Consider the following 20,239-nt stretch of genomic DNA (forward strand, 5'->3'; position numbering starts at 1 on the left):
ATTTCTGCAAATTTATTAAAAATAAAAAACTAAGACATCACATGTACATAAGTATTCACAGCCTTTCCCATGACGCTCAAAATTGAGCTCAAGTGCATCCTGTTTCCACTGATCATCTTTGAGATGTTCCTACAGCTTAATTGGAGTTCACCTGTGGTAAATTTAGTTGATTGGACATGATTTGGAAAGGCACACACCTGTCTATATAAGATCCCACACTTGACAGTGCATGTCTGAGCACAAACCAAGCATGAAGTCAAAGGAATTGACTGTAGACCTCCGAGACAGGAATGTCTCGAGGCACAAATCTGAGGAAGGGTACAGAAATATATCTGCAGCTCTGAAGGTCCAAATGAGCACAGTGGCCTCCATCATCCGTAAATGGAAGAAGTTCGTAACCACCAGGACTCTTCCTAGAGCTGGACGGCCGTCTAAACTGAGCAATCAGGGGAGAAGGGCCCTAGTCAAGGAGGTGACCAAGAACCCGATAGTTACTCTGTCAGAGCTACAGCATTCCTCTGTAGAGAGAGTAGAACCTTCAAGAAGGACAACCATCTCTGTAGCAATCCACTTATCATGCCTGTATTGCAGAGAGGCCAGACAAAAGCTACCCTTTAGTAAAAAGCACATGGCAGCCCACCTGGAGTTTGCCAAAATGCACCTGAAGGATTCTCAGACCATGAGAAACAAAATTCTCTGGTCTGATGAGACAAAGATTGGACTCTTTGGCGTGAATACCAGGTGTCATGTTTGGAGGAAACCAGGCACCGCTCATCACCAGGCCAATACAATCCCCACAGTGAAGCATGGTGGTGGCAGCATCATGCTGTGGGATGTTTTTCAGTGGCAGGAACTGGAAGACTAGCCAGGATAGAGGGAAAGATACATGCAGCAGTGTACAGAGACATCCTGGATGAAAACCTGCTCCAGAGCGCTCATGACCACAGACTGGGGAGACGGTTCATCTTTCAGCAGGACAACGACCCTAAACACACAGCCAAGATATCAAAGAAGTGCCTTCAGGACAACTCTGTGAATGTCCTTGAGTGGCCCAGCCAGAGCCCAGACCTGAATCCGATTGAACATCTCTGGATAGATCTGAAAATGGTTGTGCACCGACGATTCCCATCCAAACTGATGGAGCTTGAGAGAGAAACTGCCCAAAGATAGGTGTGCCAAGTTTCTGGCATCATATTAAAAAAGACTGGAGGTTGTAATTGCTGCCAAAGGTGCATCAAAAAAGTATTGAGCAAAGGCTGTAAATACCGTATATGTGATTTCTTCGTTTTTTATTTTTTATAAATTTGCAAAAATATTTTTACAAAAAAATTTCCGTTGTCATTATGGGGTATTGTGTGTACAATTTTGAGGGAAAAATGACTTTATTCCGTTTTGGAATAGAGCTGTAACATAGCAAAATGTTGAAAAGGTGAAGCACTATGAATACTTTCCGGATGCACTGTATATATATATATATTTAGAATTTTGCTGCAAGGAAGCGTATTATTAATTTATTGTTGGTATTATAGTCCTAAAGCAAACTTAGAATGACAGCTCCCCATCTCAGATTGGGACCCACAGCTGGCCTTCACAATCCCCAAGTGAGTGCAGACCCCACCACACTTTTAATATTTGGCCTGTTCTAGGATACACCAGAGGATTTCAGGTATCTAGATTTTTCAGTGTTTATTTGGATCTGGCTTTTTGAGTGTTTATGTGGATCTGGCTTTATGTGGGTGGGGCACCAGTTGATGCTCCACCCACATTGTACCTCCACTGACAATATCAACAGTAAGGGGAACCAAAATCTATATTAGTTTGCCCAAAAAATTGGGCTCGGGCCGGCCCTGCGTACTAGCGCCCATCCCTCCGTCACAAGGAGCACATGCTCTGTCTGCCCCCTCTAGTTACAGCCCTGGCTGCCACTCAACTACTCCTCTGAAATGACTGTTACAGTGCAAGAGAATAAATGAAGGTTCTTCAATCTTCTCATTACCTGATGCTATGAGGATGAGTTTGAAGGCTTTTATTCATACTTTGGGTGTCTTTGTTCTTCTTAGTAATAAGGGTATAATTATTAAGAAATCCAAGACAAAATACAATATAACCATTTTACCAACTGGACTGGATGTCCATTAGTCCAAGTAGGATAAAGTTAGGTTTCACTCAAAATCCACCATTGTCAAGAGTTGTAAAAATAAGAATTTACTTACCGATAATTCTATTTCTCATAGTCCGTAGTGGATGCTGGGGACTCCTTAAGGACCATGGGGAATAGCGGCTCCGCAGGAGACTGGGCACATCTAAAGAAAGCTTTAGGACTATCTGGTGTGCACTGGCTCCTCCCCCTATGACCCTCCTCCAAGCCTCAGTTAGGATACTGTGCCCGGACGAGCGTACACAATAAGGAAGGATTTTGAATCCCGGGTAAGACTCATACCAGCCACACCAATCACACCGTATAACCTGTGATCTGAACCCAGTTAACAGCATGATAACAGAGGAGCCTCTGAAAGATGGCTCACAACAATAATAACCCGATTTTTGTAACAATAACTATGTACAAGTATTGCAGACAATCCGCACTTGGGATGGGCGCCCAGCATCCACTACGGACTATGAGAAATAGAATTATCGGTAAGTAAATTCTTATTTTCTCTAACGTCCTAAGTGGATTCTGGGGACTCCGTAAGGACCATGGGGATTATACCAAAGCTCCCAAACGGGCGGGAGAGTGCGGATGACTCTGCAGCACCAAATGAGAGAACTCCAGGTCCTCCTCAGCCAGGATATCAATTTTGTAGAATTTTACAAACGTATTTGCTCCTGACCAAGTAGCTGCTCGGCAAAGTTGTAAAGCCGCCCAAGATGAGCCCACCTTCCTTGTGGAGTGGGCATTTACAGATTTTTGGCTGTGGCAGGCCTGCCACAGAATGTGCAAGCTGAATTGTACTACAAATCCAACGAGCAATAGTCTGCTTAGAAGCAGGAGCACCCAGCTTGTTGGGTGCATACAGGATAAACAGCGAGTCAGATTTCCTGACTCCAGCCGTCCTGGAAACATATATTTTTAGGGCACTGACAACGTCTAGCAACTTGGAGGCCTCCAAGTCCCTAGTAGCCGCAGGCACCACAAATAGGTTGGTTCAGGTGAAACGCTGAAACCACCTTGGGGAGAAACTGAGGACGAGTCCTCAATTCCGCCCTGTCCGAATGGAAAATCAGATAAGGGCTTTTTCAGGATAAAGCCGCCAATTCTGACACGCGCCTGGCCCAGGCCAGGGCCAACAGCATGACCACTTTTCATGTGAGATATTTTAACTCCACAGATTTAAGTGGTTCAAACCAATGTGACTTTTGGAACCCAAAACTACATTGAGATCCCAAAGTGCCACTGGAGGCACAAAAGGAGGCTGTATATGCAGTACCCCTTTTACAAACGTCTGAACTTCAGGGACTGAAGCTAGTTCTTTTTCGAAGAAAATTGACAGGGCCGAAATTTGAACCTTAATGGACCCCAATTTCAGGCCCATAGACACTCCTGTTTGCAGGAAATGTAGGAATCGACCCAGTTGAATTTCCTCCGTCGGGCCTTACTGGCCTCGCACCACGCAACATATTTTCGCCAATTGCGGTGATAATGTTTTTGCGGTTACATCCTTCCTGGCTTTGATCAGGATAGGGATGACTTCATCCGGAATGCCTTTTTTCCTTCAGGATCCGGCGTTCAACCGCCATGCCGTCAAACGCAGCCGCGGTAAGTCTTGGAACAGACAGGGTCCTTGCTGGAGCAGGTCCCTTCTTAGAGGTAGAGGCCACGGATCCTCCGTGAGCATCTCTTGAAGTTCCGGTTACCAAGTCCTTCTTGGCCAATCCGGAACCACGAATATAGTGCTTACTCCTCTCCATCTTATCAATCTCAGTACCTTGGGTATGAGAGGCAGAGGAGGGAACACATACCCTGACTGGTACACCCACGGTGTTACCAGAGCGTCTACAGCTTATTGCCTGAGGGTCCCTGGACCTGGCGCAATACCTGTCGAGTTTTTAATCATGTGGAAGACTTCTGGGTGAAGTCCCCACTCTCCCGGGTGGAGGTCGTGCTGAGGAAGTCTGCTTCCCAGTTGTCCACTCCCGGAATGAATACTGCTGACAGTGCTATCACATGATTTTCCGCCCAGCGAAAAATCCTTGCAGCTTCTGTCATTGCCCTCCTGCTTCTTGTGCCACCCTGTCTGTTTACGTGGGTGACTGCCGTGATGTTGTCCGACTGGATCAACACCGGCTGACCTTGAAGCAGAGGTCTTGCTAAGCTTAGAGCATTGTAAATGTCCCTTAGCTTCAGGATATTTATGTGAAGTGATGTCTCCAGGCTTGACCATAAGCCCTGGATATTCCTTCCCTGTGTGACTGCTCCCCAGCCTCGCAGGCTGGCATCCGTGGTCACCAGGACCCAGTCCTGAATGCCTAATCTGCGGCCCTCTAGAAGATGAGCACTCTGCAACCACCACAGGAGGGACACCCTTGTCCTTGGTGACAGGGTTATCCGCTGATGCATCTGAAGATGCGACCCGGACCATTTGTCCAGCAGGTCCCACTGGAAAGTTCTTGCGTGGAATCTGCCGAATGGGATTACTTCGTAGATAGCCACCATTTTACCCAGAACCCTTGTGCATTGATGCACTGAGACTTGGCTCGGTTTTAGGAGGTTCCTGACTAGCTCGGATAACTCCCTGGCTTTCTCCTCCGGGAGAAACACCTTTTTCTGGACTGTGTCCAGGATCATCCCTAGGAACAGAAGACACGTCGTCGGAACCAGGTGCGATTTTGGAATATTGAGAATCCAATCGTGCTGCCGCAACACTACCTGAGATAGTGCTACACCGACCTCCAACTGTTCCCTGGATCTTACCCTTATCAGGGAATTGTCCAAGTAAGGGATAACTAAAATTCACTTCCTTCGAAGGAATATCATCATTTCGGCCATTACCTTGGTAAAGACCCGGGGTGCCGTGGACCATCCATACGGCAGCGTCTGAACTGATAGTGACAGTTCTGTACCATAAACCTGAGGTACCCTTGGTGAGAAGGGTAAATTTTGACATGAAGGTAAGCATCCTTGATGTCCCGAGACATCATGTAGTCCCCTTCTTCCAGGTTCGCAATCACTGCTCTGAGTGACTCAATCTTGAATTTGAACCTCTGTATGTAAGTGTTCAAAGATTTTAGATTTAGAATCGGTCTCACCGAGCCGTCCGGCTTCGGTACCACAACAGTGTGGAATAATACCCCGTTCCCTGTTGCAGGAGGGGTATCTTGATTATCACCTGCTGGGAATACAGCTTGTGAATGGCTTCCAAAACTGTCTCCCTGTCAGAAGGAGACATCGGTAAAGTCGACTTTAGGAAACGGCGAGGGGGAGACGTCTCGAATTCTAATTTGTACCCCTGAGATATCACCTGAAGGATCCAGGGGTCTACTTGCGAGTGAGCCCACTGCGCGCTGAAATTCATTGAGACGGGCCCCCCACCGTGCCTGATTCTGCTTGTAAGGCCCCAGCGTATACTGAGGGCTTGGCAGAGGCGGGAGAGGGTTTCTGTTCCTGGGAACTGGCTGATTTCTGCAGCCTTTTTCCTCTCCCTCTGTCACGGGGCAGAAATGAGGAACCTTTTGCCCGCTTGTCCACGAAAAGACTGCGCCTGATAATACGGCGTCTTCTCATGTTGAGAGGCGACCTGGGGTACAAACGTGGAATTCCCAGCTGTTGCCGTGGCCACCAGGTCTGAAAGACCGACCCCAAATAACTCCTCCCCTTAATAAGGCAATACTTCCAAATGCCGTTTGGAATACGCATCACCTGACCACTGACGTGTCCATAACCCTCTACTGGTAGAAATGGACAACGCGCTTAGACTTGATGCCAGTCGGCAAATATTCCGCTGTGCATCACGCATATATAGAAATGCATCTTTTAAATGCTCTATAGGCAAAAATATACTGTCCCTATCTAGGGTATCAATATTTTCAGTCAGGGAATCCGACCACGCCAACCCAGCACTGCACATCCAGGCTGAGGCGATTGCTGGTCGCAGTATAACACCAGTATGTGTGTAAATACCTTTTAGGATACCCTCCTGCTTTCTATCAGCAGGATCCTTAAGGGCGGCCATCTCAGGCGAAGGTAGAGCCCTTACAAGCATGTGAGCGCTTTATCCACCCTAGGGGGTGTTTCCCAACGCACCCTAACCTCTGGCGGGAAAGGATATAATGCCAATAACATTTTAGAAATTATCAGTTGTTATCGGGGGAAACCCACGCATCATCACACACCTCATTTAATTTCTCAGATTCAGGAAAACTACAGGTAGTTTTTCCTCACCGAACATAATACCCCTTTTTTGGTGGTACTCGTATTATCAGAAATGTGTAAAACATTTTTCATTGCCTCAATCATGTAACGTGTGGCCCTACTGGAAGTCACATTCGTCTCTTCACCGTCGACACTGGAGTCAGTATCCGTGTCGGCGTCTATATCTGCCATCTGAGGTAACGGGCGCTTTAGAGCCCCTGACGGCCTATGAGACGTCTGGACAGGCACAAGCTGAGTAGCCGGCTGTCTCATGTCAACCACTGTCTTTTATACAGAGCTGACACTGTCACGTAATTCCTTCCAACAGTTCATCCACTCAGGTGTCGACCCCCTAGGGGGTGACATCACTATTACAGGCAATCTGCTCCGTCTCCACATCATTTTTCTCCTCATACATGTCGACACAAAAGTACCGACATACAGCACACACACAGGGAATGCTCTGATAGAGGACAGGACCCCACTAGCCCTTTGGGGAGACAGAGGGAGAGTTTGCCAGCACACACCAGAGCGCTATATATATACAGGGATAACCTTATATAAGTGTTTTTCCCCTTATAGCTGCTGTATAGTTAATACTGCGCCTAATTAGTGCCCCCCTCTCTTTTTTAACCCTTTCTGTAGTGTAGTGACTGCAGGGGAGAGCCAGGGGAGCTTCCCTCCAACGGAGCTGTGAGGGAAAATGGCGCCAGTGTGCTGAGGAGATAGGCTCTGCCCCTTTTTCGCGGACTTTTCTCCTGCTTTTTTATGGATTCTGGCAGGAGTTAAAATTCATCCATATAGCCCTGGGGGCTATATGTGATGTATTTTCGCCAGCCAAGGTGTTTTTATTGCGTCTCAGGGCACCCCCCCCCAGCGCCCTGCACCCTCAGTGACCGAAGTGTGAAGTGTGCTGAGAGCAATGGCGCACAGCTGCAGTGCTGTGCGCTACCTTGTTGAAGACAGGACGTCTTCTGCCGCCGATTTTCCGGACCTCTTCTGCCTTCTGGCTCTGTAAGGGGGCCGGCGGCGCGGCTCTGGGACCCATCCAAGCTGGGCCTGTGATCGTCCCTCTGGAGCTAATGTCCAGTAGCCTAAGAAGCCCAATCCACTCTGCACGCAGGTGAGTTCGCTTCTTCTCCCCTTAGTCCCTCGATGCAGTGAGCCTGTTGCCAGCAGGACTCACTGAAAATAAAAAACCTAAACTAAAACTTTCACTAAGAAGCTCAGGAGAGCCCCTAGTGTGCACCCTTCTCGTTCGGGCACAGAGATCTAACTGAGGCTTGGAGGAGGGTCATAGGGGGAGGAGCCAGTGCACACCAGATAGTCCTAAAGCTTTCTTTAGATGTGCCCAGTCTCCTGCGGAGCCGCTATTCCCCATGGTCCTTACGGAGTCCCCAGCATCCACTTAGGACGTTAGAGAAAACGCATTACATGTGTATTATGATTTTCCATACTAAGTACAAAGTGCTTATATTAATGGCTGTATTGACCCAATAATGGTGTTTCACCTGTCAGTGAGTTATTTAGTGAATCACAAGAAGTGGTGTTGCCCTCCCTTTCATGTCATGAACCAATTATTCCCGCCCACGGAGGAGCAGTAGACCGAGCAGTGCAGTGGGTTGTACATGTGCTATATAAAATGCATAGTCTAATCCTATTTGGCATAATATGGTCATGGGTGAATTGGGGAAATAGATGGTAGGCATGATGATATATCACAGAGCTCTCCCCTCAAGTTCTCCCTGGGCACACAATGCTAATAAAATGCATACCATTGGCTGAGGCTTGTAGGCCTCCAATGTCTCTGGAGTCCCACCACTGGTGGTGATACAATGGGGTAAATTTACTAAGATTCGTATTTTTCCGTTTCAGGTCAAAGTTCAATCACGAATGACATCGAAAGTGTAAAACTGCAACTTTTTGAATTGATTACGACTAATTTACTAAGCTGTCGTATTCGGGTTTTTCTTTTGTTCCGATGTCGATGTCATTCGTGGTTTTTTTTCTATTTTTACGGCAGTGATTAGCAAAACACTGCCGACTTTTTTACAATGAATCTCGGCCGGATCTGTGTGATCCGTGCTGGGGTTCATTTTTTTTGTTTTTTTTAAATTAAACACTGTCAAATATTTTAAAAAAAATTGCGTGGGGTCCCCCCTCCTAAGCATAACCAGCCTCGGGCTCTTTGAGCCGATCCTGGTTGCAGAAATATGGTGAAAAAATTGACAGGGGTTCCCCCATATTTAAGCAACCAGCATCGGGCTCTGCGCCTGGTCCTGGTTCCAAAAATACGGGGGACAAAAAGAGTAGGGGTCCCCCGTATTTTTAAAATCAGCACCGGGCTCCACTAGCTGGACAGATAATGCCACAGCCGGGGGTCACTTTGATATAGTGCCCTGCGGCATGGCATCAAAAATCCAACTAGTCACCCCTGGCCGGGGTATCCTGGGGGAGTGGGGACCCCTTCAATCAAGGGGTCCCCCCCCCCAGCCACCCAAGGGCCAGGGGTGAAGCCCGAGGCTGTCCCCCCCCATCCAATGGGCTGCGGATGGGGGGGCTGATAGCCTTTGTTGTAAAAGAAAAGATATTGTTTTTAGTAGCAGTACTACAAGTCCCAGCAAGCCTCCCCCGCATGCTGGTACTTGGAGAACCACAAGTACCAGCATGCAGCGGAAAAACGGGCCCGCTGGTACCTGTAGTACTACTACTAAAAAAATACCCAAAAAAACACAAGACACACACACCGTGAAAGTATAATTTTATTACATACATACACACATACATACATACTTACCTTATGTTCCCACGCAGGTCGGTCCTCTTCTCCAGTAGAATCCAAGGGGTACCTGTTGAAGAAATTATACTCACGAGATCCAGGGGTCCAGGGTCCTCGGGGAATCCAGGTGTAATCCACGTACTTGAAAAAAATAACAAAACGGACACCCGAGCCACGCACTAAAAGGGGACCCATGTTTGCACATGGATCCCCTTTTCCCGACTGCCAGAAACCCACTCTGACTGATGTCTAAGTGGGTTTCTTCAGCCAATCAGGGAGTGCCACGTTGTAGCACTCTCCTGATCGGCTGTGTGCTCCTGTACTGAGTGACAGGCGGCACACGGCAGTGTTACAATGTAGCGCCTATGCGCTCCATTGTAACCAATGCTGGGAACTTTCTGCTCAGCGGTGACGTCACTTTAGGTCAACCGCAGGGCAGAAAGTTCCCAGCATTGGTTACAATGTAGCGCATAGGCGCTACATTGTAACACTGCCGTGTGCTGCCTGTCAGTTAGGACAGGAGCACACAGCCGATCAGGAGAGTGCTACAACGTGGCGCTCCCTGATTGGCTGAAGAAACCCACTTAGACATCAGTCAGAGTGGGTTTCTGGCAGTCGGGAAAAGGGGATCCATGTGCAAACATGGGTCCCCTTTTAGTGCGTGGCTCGGGTGTCCGTTTTGTTATTTTTTTCAAGTACGTGGATTACACCTGGATTCCCCGAGGACCCTGGACCCCTGGATCTCGTGAGTATAATTTCTTCAACAGGTACCCCTTGGATTCTACTGGAGAAGAGGACCGACCTGCGTGGGAACATAAGGTAAGTATGTATGTATGTGTGTATGTATGTAATAAAATTATACTTTCACGGTGTGTGTGTCTTGTGTTTTTTGGGGTATTTTTTTAGTAGTAGTACTACAGGTACCAGCGGGCCCGTTTTTCCGCCGCATGCTGGTACTTGTGGTTCTCCAAGTACCAGCATGCGGGGGAGGCTTGCTGGGACTTGTAGTACTGCTACTAAAAACAATATCTTTTCATTATCACAAAAGGCTATCAGCCTCCCCATCCGCAGCCCATTGGATGGGGGGGGACAGCCTCGGGCTTCACCCCTGGCCCTTGGGTGGCTGGGGGGGGGACCCCTTGATTGAAGGGGTCCCCACTCCCCCAGGGTACCCCGGCCAGGGGTGACTAGTTGGATTTTTGATGCCACGGCCGCAGGGCACTATATCAAAGTGACCCCCGGCTGTGGCATTATCTGTCCAGCTAGTGGAGCCCGGTGCTGGTTTTAAAAATATGGGGGACCCCTACTCTTTTTGTCCCCTGTATTTTTGGAACCAGGACCAGGCGCAGAGCCCGATGCTGGTTGCTTAAATATGGGGGAACCCCTGTCAATTTTTTCCCCATATTTCTGCAACCAGGATCGGCTCAAAGAGCCCGAGGCTGGTTATGCTTAGGAGGGGGGACCCCACGCAATTTATTTTAATAAAATAACAACTTTCCCACCCCTTCCCACTGATATACATGCACGGATCTCATGGATCCCTGCATGCCTATCCAATCACGGAAAAAAAAAGCAGGTCTGTTTTTTTTTTGCACTTTTTTACGAGTTGTAATTTTTCACGGCAGTGTTTTTTTTTTTTTTGCTTTGCACTTCTTAGTAAATTACCGAGATTCATACTTAAACAGCCGCGTTTTGACCGATGGTGTATTCATTCGTAATTTTTTTCTTGGACTTGCAAAAAATTACGAATGCCCTCATCACTGCCGTGATTATTGCTTAGTAAATTACCGAGATGACACTTTGATGAAAAAACGGCATCTCGGTCAAAATCGGGAGCTTAGTAAATTTCCCCCAATGTACACAAAAAAGGAAAAACATAAACAAGCAAAAAAAGCATTCAGTAATGAGAGATAAAATAAATGTCTGTTACCATCCTCTGCCCATCCGGGCCTGATACATTAAAAAGCCATAGTGAAACACGGAATCCCAGGATGGTGGGTTTTGGCCATCCATTTATTAGATGGGACCAATTGAAGTTATTGCGATTGATACATTTCTTTGGATGCTCATTAACAATTAAGTCATACTGTATGCGGTAGCTGTGTACGAATTACCTTTTTTATGCCAGCATAAGTTCTCTTATCTTAGGGCAAGCCAGTACAGTGACTACATGCATACAGTTATTAGGACACACACAGAAAGTGTTTATCAACATCTCTGATTGGTTAGTCCTATGGCCCCTACTCCACATCACTTATTTACTCTAAAAAAGCCCAGGAGACAGGGTTTAGAAACAGATTGTCAGTTTACAAATCACACCCAAAGCCCATGTTTAGTAAATACTGTATTTTAATCACAAAACTGCCAGTGATGTCTCTTGATGTCTAAATGATGGGCAACCCACTACTTATTGTTATTAATAATAATAATTCCACAAGAACACAGCAAGAAAACAAGCTGAGCGAGGGAGTAATTAGCGAAGGTTGGAATCTGTCTCCAATAGTGATGGCACGACTAGCAGGAGTGGAGCCGCTGGAAGAGAGGAATGACAATGAGCGAGAGGAATTCTGGGCTTAATGGCCACTGAGTTGGTGAAGTGCTAAATAGGCGGGCTGTGAGAACAGGAGGGAGGAGAATCCCTCTCCTAGGAGCTTACAATCTAGGGGAGAGGGAAGACAAATAGATGACATGGGGCATGAGCATGTGGATGGGTAAGCAAGGTAGAGATGGCCAAGTGAGGAGGGTGGTGTGAGCAACCTTGTGAAAAGATTATGTATTGGATGGGTATGCTATGATGAACAGATGGGTTTCAGTGCAGGTTTGAAGCTACAGTATGCAAAGGTCAGGGACAGCCTGATGCAACAAGGGAGCTCATTCCTGTAAAGTGGGGCCTCAAGGTTGAAATCGTGTATTGAGCATGGGATGCAGTAACCAGGGCAGTGGAGAGGCGACAGTCAATGGTCGACCAAAGAGGACCATAGGGAGTACGCAAGGAGATGAGGTTGGAGGAGAAAGTAGAGAACAGCGGAGTTAGAGATGGCCTTGTATGTGAGGGTAAGGAGTTTGAAGAGGATTCTGTAGGGGAATGGAACCCGATGCAGGTTTTGGTGGAGGGGAGTGGTGGATGTGGAATGGCGGGAGAGGAAGATAAGTCTAACTGCAGAGTTGAGAACAGATTGGAGAAGTGGTGTCGCAATGGGGGTGCAGGAGGTGTGGCCTGCACCTGGGTGTCTCCCACCGAAGGGAGCTGGGTGCTGCACTGACATTACGTGTACCACGCGGCTCCTGTCACTGTGTAGGAGGCGGCACTGCAGTCACACTGGTCCCCAGGGGCAGCCAGCATCACCGTGACCCCCAGCAAAACTAAATGGGGGTTTGGGCCACAAAACCTTGCCCGCTTACCTGGGAGGCCATGCCTCCTTACCCATGAGGCCACATCCCCCTTATTCCAGGCACGTGGCTTTGCCGCGCTCACTGTGTATACCTGCACCAGGTGTCACCATCATTAGTGACACCTCTGGATTGGACGGGAGTGAGATGGGAATGTAGGAGCCAGTAAGGAGAAGGTTGTGAGCAGAGAAAGGATTAGTGAGTGGATAATCAGGTTGGTAGCATTTTGGGAAAGGAGCAGTCTGATGCGAGCAATGTTACATAGCTGGGACAGACAGGATTGAGCTAGAGATTGAATGTGGGGATGAAGGAGAGGGTGGAGTCAACAGTGATAGTGAGGTTGGGGGGGGTGAAGACTCTGTTAGGAGAAATGTTGAGCTACAGAGTGCTCAGACATCCAAGAGGAGATTACGGAGAGGCAGCTGGATATCAGAAAGAAGATGGGAGGGCAGAGGTACTGTATAATTGTGTGTCGTCAGCATAGAGATGGTACTGGGGGCCGAAGGAACTGATATGTTCTCCCAGGGAAGAGGTGAGCAGAGGGCCGAAGATAGTGCCCTGTGGGACCCTAATGAGAAGGATGGAAGGTGGTGAGGTGGATCTGGAGTCAGACACAGCTGTTGGTGAGATGAAGGGTGGGGAGGAAAAAAGGATGATCCACAGTTTGAAGGCCGCAGAGATATCCAGGAGGATAAGCAGAGAGAAGTGGCCAATGGATTTGGCCAAAAGCAGGTCATTGGTGACTTTGACCAGGGCAGTTTCAGTGCAGTGAAGGGGCGAAAGCCACATTGGAGAGGATCAAATATGGATTTGGAGAGGTAGCAAGTGAAACAGCTGTAGACAAGCAACTCACGTAATTTGGAGGCAAAAGAGAGAAGAGAAATGGGGCGGTAACTAGTGGGTGAGGACAGGTCGAGGTTGTTTTTTTTAAGAATGGTAGAGAAGAGCATGTTTGAACAGCGAGAGAAAGATGGCAATGGAGAGAGAAAAGTTGAACAGGTGAGCAAGGTGAGAGCAGGCAGTGATAGAGAGGGAGTGGAGGATGCGAGAAGGGGATTTACCCCGAAAAAATGAAGAAGAATTTACCCCAAAAAGTCAATAGTGCTACTGAAATAAGTGAATAAGGGATCAACCATTCCCTGAATGTGAGATGAAGTGCATGTAAAAAAGAAATTCTGAGAATATATCCCACCAATTACATAGCATTTTTAAACACATTTTTTTCTAACACATTTAGGCCCTCATTCCGAGTTGATCGCTCGCTAGCTAGTTTTAGCAGCCGTGCAAATGCATGTGCGGCCGTCAGTGCGACTAAAAACTTTGCTACATCCTGTGCACAACCACAACGGCCTACGTACCCGTACGACGCGCGTGCGCATTGCCGCCCATACGCATGCGCAGAAATGCCATTTTTTAGCCTGATTGCTGCACTGCGAACAACGGCAGCTAGCGATCAACTCGGAATGACCCCCTTAATCTTTGTTATATTTTGCATGCTTTTAATGATAAAAAAATTACAACTAATTTAATCGATACCAATAAACATACTATAAAATTTCCAAAATAATTATTTTTTTGTGGTCTCTAGAACCTCCAGTATAATAGGGACACTAACATGCAGTGAAAAGAAAGGAACAGTTATACTGGTCTATACACCAGAATTCAGGCTGTTTAAAAAGCAGCTCACCAAGTAGGCACTGCAGCCCACTAAATCTATACAAAGAAATAAAGTGCTAATTATAGACAGCAGTGCAGTAATTCTTTTAGAAATTTAAGGATGTATAATCTGAATAAAAGTAACAATGAAAAACATATACAGTATTCCCTAATACAGTGGTTCTCAAACTCGGTCCTCAGGACCCCACACAGGTCACGTTTTCCAGGTCACCTGGCAGCTGCACTGTGTATCACCAACTGTCACATTTTAAAAATCTACAGGTGACCTGCAAAACAAGAACCGTGTAGGGTCCTGAGGACCGAGTTTGAGAACCTGTGCCCTAATATATTCAAAGTATCCAACAGCCTATTTATAAGAGCAAACGTCAGCAGCAAAGTTCACAAGGGTTATAAAAAATGAAACACAATTTAGGACAATCCCAAGCAGATTCCGTGACCTAATAGTCTCTCCAAGGAGGGCGTTGGGGCTGGGAGACTGGCCGTCAGCATACCGACCATGGGATCCCAACAGAAGAATGGCGGAGCGGGGGGGTGGGGGGGGGGGGTCGATCGCAGAGGGCTCAGTGGCTTGCTGTACTCGCCACAGGTTCTATTCCTACTCTCTGGGGGTCGTGGACCCCCACGAGTGGTAATAGTGCCTGTGGGTCGGCATTCTGTGTGTTGGCATTGTGATTGTTCAGGATCCCGGCGTCATCAGCACATGGTGACCGCTGGGATGCCGAGCGCCGGTCACATGACCGGATCCCCAAAGGGGTATGTTCCAAAACATTTTCCGTTCCCAATATAGGGGGATATTAAATTACCCGCGATCATTGATTGTGGGTAATTCTCTCGCCGGGGGCTATTCAATTAGCCCCGATAAGCCGGCGCGAGACATGGCTTATCAGGGATTTGTTTCACCTGCCTCAGATTGATTCAGTGGAATCGGTGTTCTCATTGTTTTTTTCCCTCACTTATTTCCAATACCTCTTTATGTCACAGATTCCCATAAGCACATCAAGTTAGTACTTTTCAAAAATAAGTACCTAGGTGCTAAATGCTCTCAGTGCACGGAGAATGAGCAATGTCTGTGTGCTCTGCAAGTTTAATAGAATGACTGCACTAAATGCTTGCATGTCCTTTTTCTTATTTCCTGTTAGAGCTATGCATTTGTGTAACTGCGTCATTGCCTTGCAGTCTGCAATGTTCAGAGCCCACATAAATGATCTGGTTAGTGCGTACAGCTGCTGGGAAGCTGAGGACATCACCGCTTCCTTGATTTGGCAAGTTGTCAGTGTTACCATGACAACGATCTTCAACCTCCCAACCAAGCAGCAGCAGCAGAGCTGGATGTGCATTTCCCTTTTAAGAGCGCTCATCTTCTCTTCTCCCCTCCCTTTGTAAACTGTCAGTTTATTTTCTTGGGGGCTGCCCAAAGGCTCATCACTGAAGGAAGCAGCTTTATTTCCAAGAGAGAGGCAGACGGGTGATAAATCCATTGTAATCGGCTCAAGATAATTTGTTCAAGCAGAGAGAAAGGAGAGAATTAGCTTGAATCATCTGAATCTTAAGCAGCAGCTGAAGTCGATCTTGGCAAGGCAGGATGAGGAAGAATCGGCGGTGATGCAATGCATGCAGTCTGCAGGGAGATGATTCTGCTGGGGAGTACAGCGAAAATATCAAGAGACTGAGCTGCTCATTTCTGCACATTATCAATATATAGTCGGTGCTGTAGAACCACTTTAAAAACGGACGGCGCGGTGGAGCACAGAGTTAAAGCCAGGGGCGCAATGAAGGAGAAAGACTTCATGCCCAATATAGAAAGGGGTAAACCTGCTACATACACTGGTGATAAGAAAGCAAGAATGGCAGCCAAGACCAACCAAAAATGGGTGAGACTGGCAACAGTTTTTGCGTATGTACTATCTGTGTCAATGGCAGCCATCATTTTGGCTATTTACTACAGCTTGATATGGATGCCAGTGAGATCCAGTAGTGGAAACAGCAGTAATGTCAACCACAGCCAAGCGGTTCCTGTTCTTCCTCATACCGAAAATGTGTCCCACAAGCCTCAGGCCTCGGAGTTTGACAGCACAAGTCCAGCCACCGAGACTATGAATGGACTCGGCCGTGTAAGGAGGTCACCTAAGATCATATTAGAAGAAAATGAACTGTCCAGAAATACCCCCATGGAGATGACCTATGGCGACTCAGACCTGCAAATGAAGCAGCTTGTGGGGTCACCGGATAACTTTATCGCTGAGGGGCCACAGGATCCTACTATGGTGGTAGAAGATGATTTTGAACCACAACCAGAGAGGAGCTCCACTGATCCTGAGAAGATCATGGGGGAAGGCCATCACAGGAGATAACCAAAGATACGTGACGTTATCCATGAGACATCTTGTAGCCATCTATGCATGGAAATATGGATACTATCAGCCCCTGTTGTGCCAGAGAGGCCTGCAGTATATTACATTCCTATCTGTCAACAATGGATTACAGTAACAGACACCTCTTTGCACCAAAGTGAGCTAATGATAAGGATAGGCCAAACTCTTTGTTTGCCTTACATGTGAAGCCTAATCCTTCTTTGTATTACCACTAGCTGGTGTAGAGAAGCCGTTCTTACATACTGTACACGACAAGTGGTAGGCAAAAACAAATTATGCAACATACTGTACCTGCCTATCTTACATCACTTTCCAGATAAAGAATCTCATATAGAAGGGGACACTACCCTCACAGTCATACAGTTAATAATACAAATATCTATAGCTCAGTTTGGTTCTAAGGGATGATACTGTTCTAAGCTTGAGACACCCATCAGACATGTTTTGCAGTTTGTTGTTTATGTCTCATTCTCAACCCTCACAGATTTTGTATGTAGTAGCATAAAATTGCCTACAGCAGGCGACTCAGACAGCTCTTCTCCTGTCCAGATTGAACAAATGGCAGCAAGACGTTTACGCATTGGCACACTGTAGGGGCAGATGTACTAAGCCTTGGAACGTGATAAAGGTGCAGATTTATTAAGCCTGGTGAAGTGATAAAGTGAAAGGTGATAAAGCACCAACCAATCAGCTCCCATCATTTTTCAAACCCAGCCTGTGACATGGTAGTTAGGAGATGATTGGCTGGTCCTTTATCACCTTCCACTTTATCACTTCACTAGGTTTAATAAATCGGCCCCAAAGTAACAATCAGCTCCTGTCATTCTTCAAACACAGCCTGTAACATGGCAGACACTGATTGGCTGGTACTTTATCTCTCTCCACTTTATTTCTTTCCAAGGCTTAGTTTTACTCCCCCTACAGTTTTAAAGACTTGAACTGCTGAATTGTAGAAAGTGAAATAGTAGGGCTTATTTCCGAACACAATGTACGAGTACCGATTTGCAGTAAGTCCTGTCAACCAATCAGTCTCTTGCTGTTGTTCACTAACTTGCAATAGATCAATCAGAGGTGATTTGCTGCTAAGTATTCGGCACATTTGCACTTTTTAGTAAATATCATTCAGCGTATGGATGGCTTACACTGACATTCTTATACATCAGGAGGAAAATACTGTTCTTTGCATCTTTCCCCACCCAAAAATATATATATAGCTCTGTTATGTTGTTTGTTTACGCAATAATCATCATTTGTATAGACAGCGCTTCTTTCAATCAAATCTGAATAATCTGGCACATTTTATCTGAATAACCAAACATGACGATGCGCCATGTGATTCATTCAGTCTATGCAAGACTCCCGTTCTTCCCAATGAGTGCTGGAGAAGCAGACCTCCCTCCTTCCTCCTCCATGGCTGCACACAATTTTACAGCAGCGTGTTTTCAATGGGCTTGCTAACCCTTTCATTACCAGATGGCCCACCCTCACTTTTCTACCAGAAGACATTCGTGTGTTACACAACATTAGCGCTGTGAATGATGAAACAGGTTTTTAGTTATAAAAATATAAAGATTACCCAGAAATGTTATGCTATTTTTTGATACAGATGAAATTCTACAGGTTGTGGAGCTCAGGTATTTAAACAGTTAAAGTGTACACGTGTATATATATATAACATGTACAGTGTATATACTTAGCATATATGTAGAAACAGTTACATTTTTATCTTATGTGACTGTCTAGTAATAAATGAATGAAGAAACTAGGCAAATTGTCTATGTCTGTGAGCTATTACATTGGGGACGGGATCCAGTCTTTAGGTCGACACTGTCTTGGTCAACCACTATTGGTCGACAGTACTGTCGACCAGTAATGGTCGATCTAGACACTGTCAACCTAAGTCTTATCTACCTAACATACTACACCCATTGGGGACATGCATCAGAAATCACCATGTCTAAACAAGGTGGGTACACACTGATAGATATATCTGCAGATCAAGTGATCTGCAGATATATCTATGGACGGATCAGGCAGTGTGCTGTGCATACACACTGCTCGATCCGTCAGGGACTGACGTCATGAACTGGGCGGGCGTGTACACCGCCGGTTGCCGCATCATGTGTACGGGCGGCCGGCTGATCGCCCGTACACACACAGCGATGCGCCAATATATCAGTAGATATATTGGCCATCGGCTGTGCTGCGGGGCCGACGCGATATGTCTGTGAACGACGGAGTTAGTCACAGACATATCGCCCGTACACACTGGCCGTCGGACCCGCGATATATCGGCCAGTGTGTACCCACCTTAATATAACAGAATTGTTTCTAGGATATAGCTGCTGGATATAACCAGGAAACATGCACCTCCATTTATCAAGCCAGTAAAACAAAAGTTAATCAAATAAATTAGAGAAAAAAAGAATTTACATTTGGATAGCATGGTAATATATGGGGCTAAATATAAGAGGGTGCAAAAAGATGGAGGTGCGGGAATTTGTGCGAGAATGCCTTTATTTTTAAAGCGGCAATTATTTACAAGGCAAAATCAATCTGCTTCTCACACTCTAATACATTTAGCCATAGTGTTTGTACATTTAAAAAGGGTCTTAGCTTGAAATAAAAAAAGGGCAAAAATTAGTATGAGTATGTGATTATGGGCAGGATGTAATACCGCAAGAGTTCAGCCGGTGTGCAGGATGCCAACCTAACTCGTATGTTTGTTTAAAGGGGCAATACCTTACAAGGCATAGTTCTGTCAAGGGATTGACCCTTTAAAAAAAAGTCCAAGTTCGGCCGAAATCCCACACGTGGGCCATCCTGCCCTGTGGGGTAAGTTTACTAAGGTGGGAGTTTTTTAGATTTTTTTTCTTCGAGTTATTCAATCAGCCCCCAACTTTTTGCAATATGGGTGAAAACACATTGCGATAAGTTCATGGATCTGTGTTTTCACTGCCAAATTCGCAAAAACAGGCTTTTATCATTGGATTTTTATAAAACATTTTTTGAAGCCTGCTGAGTTCCCGAAAAAAAAATCCCAGATAATAGCTGCTGGTGGCCACGCTACGGGGCTAATTGTATAGCCCCAGGGATCAATTTGCCAGCATTACATTTCCACGGCTAATTACATTCCCTCCTAAGGGGCCTATTTATCAAGTCTTTTGGTATAAAATTAGACAGAAACAGCAGTTTCTGCATAATTTTATTTATTCCCACTACAGTATGTACTAATAGCCTAATGCAGGAGATTTCACAGATATCTCCTGTAAAAGACTCAGTAGCACTGCAGGTCGCAGTCCCAGTTATCATCAATAGGGACTACAGTCTGTGTGACCCCTATGTACCAAACTCCAAAAAGCTAAGCCTTTTATAGTTTGGTCCCATTGGTTTACACCATTTTATGCCTATGGATTATTCTCGCAAAAGAGGGATCTTATGATCCCTCTCCTGCAGCCTCCACCTAGCTCTGGAATCTTTCACTGTAACATAGCATTTTGCATGCAGATACAGTTGCAGTCGCACAAAGAATATAGGCATGCCGCACATCATTTTATTCAGTAAAGTCTGCTTGTGCGTCTTATTCGCACAGTGATGCAAATAAGATGCATATTCAGGGGGAAAATGCATGGAAGATGCTTGGCGTTAGTAAACGTGCTTACGGTTAGAATG

This window comes from Pseudophryne corroboree, chromosome 12 (genome assembly GCF_028390025.1).
Source record: "Pseudophryne corroboree isolate aPseCor3 chromosome 12, aPseCor3.hap2, whole genome shotgun sequence".
Lineage (NCBI taxonomy): Eukaryota > Metazoa > Chordata > Amphibia > Anura > Myobatrachidae > Pseudophryne > Pseudophryne corroboree.